At 39.8% G+C, this 1,476-nt stretch overlaps 1 protein-coding gene across 9 annotated transcripts in view; it reads right to left on the bottom strand.

Annotated features, from left to right (window-relative positions):
- Positions 1–1,476, bottom strand: part of PPP6R3 (protein phosphatase 6 regulatory subunit 3) — a 51,012-nt gene that overhangs the window by 48,874 nt on the left and 662 nt on the right. The window lies entirely within an intron of this gene.

Raw genomic sequence — 1,476 nt, 5'->3', positions numbered from 1 at the left:
ACTCAGCAGAAGTGAGCAGTCTGCAGGCAGTATGGTGAAGAGACACATAAACTACCCAATAGCTTTAATTCCATAAGGGAATAACGGCTAATTGATTTGTATTTTTAAAAAAATCCAAAGCTGCGATGCTTACAGCAATTTACATACAAATCTAAGTTGCTTGTAAAGAAGCTGTAATGCACTACCCTACTTAAAGGCATTCCTGTTAAACAGGCTGCTTGTCCGGAATTTCTAAACTACAACTTTCACTTAACTCAGTGTTTTCCTTGTTCACTGTAAACAGACCTCATCAACAGATCTTCTGGCCAAAACAGTAACTCCAAGTAGTTTTAGAAAATAAATTCCTTTAGTAACTCAATAGAGTGCAGGATTCAATACCTATGAATTCTGCTTTTCACACAGAAAGCAAATAAATGTTCAAATAAAATCATAATGGACAAAATATTTAATTTAAATGAACCTAAACAAGCACTTAAAAATACAAATTGTCAAGAAAAACATGCAGACTGGATATCACTTTTGCATGACACCTCATTAACAATTTACACATTGAAAGATAATTCTGCAGTGTTCTTTTCTATTTGTAAAATAAAAAAACGCTTGCAAGCTTCACTTAGTCCATGCCTTGCTACTGAAACATAAATAAAACAGAGTTAAGTAATCAGAGTCTTATTAGAATGTCTGTTGCACTGGAAATAGATCATGCAGTTCAAATAACTGCAGCAATCTTTCTGGAACACTGAAAAATAGATAATTCCCATCTTTCAGCATTCCAGAAAAAAAACCCACACAGGTATTTGTGCAATCCAAAGACATACTGCATTGTTAAGAGTACCTTTAGACTCACTCCACTGAAGGACATTTTAAACCTAAGTAATACCACCAGCAGTAAAATAATCTTTCATTTTTAAGTTGTCAACATCTCAAAGAATCCCTTCCAAAAGCTATCCACCTACTCCTAAGTTCTTCTCTCCACTCTTCCACTCAGAACACTTTTTTAAAATAGCAACACACCCATTCAAAGTATCCCACTGTTCTGACTTAAGTAACATTTATGCTGACAGAAATGATCTTTAGCCTCAATTGCACTTATGTCATACAAGATAGTCTCATATGACACTAAATAGACTAAAACACTAATTTCCTCTTACACTTTGGAAAGTTCTTAGCAACCAGTACAAAACAAAACCAGAAAAACTGGCAGGTTCTAAGTGAGATTTTGCCAAACGTATTTAACAGCAGTTAAAGCTTACCCAAACAGTGCTACGCTCCTAAAACACCGTAATTCAAAGAAGTTGCCGTGTTAAAAAATCCAAAACAACCCAACCGTCCCATCGGAGAACCCCGCGCGGGACCCAGGGGCAGAAGGGGCGGCGGGCAGGGCGGGCTCCGAGGCGCGGCCCGGCCTCCCCGCCGCGCCCAGGCCCCCGCGCCCCGCAGCCGCGCCTCGGGCGCTCCGTGTCCCGCGCTGCGGGT

The sequence above is a fragment of the Corvus kubaryi genome, unplaced genomic scaffold (genome assembly GCF_017639235.1).
Source record: "Corvus kubaryi isolate FWS band 111438036 unplaced genomic scaffold, C.kubaryi_AGA036_p1.0 37392, whole genome shotgun sequence".
Taxonomy (NCBI): Eukaryota; Metazoa; Chordata; class Aves; order Passeriformes; family Corvidae; genus Corvus; species Corvus kubaryi.
This window is presented reverse-complemented; position numbering and strand designations above follow the sequence as displayed.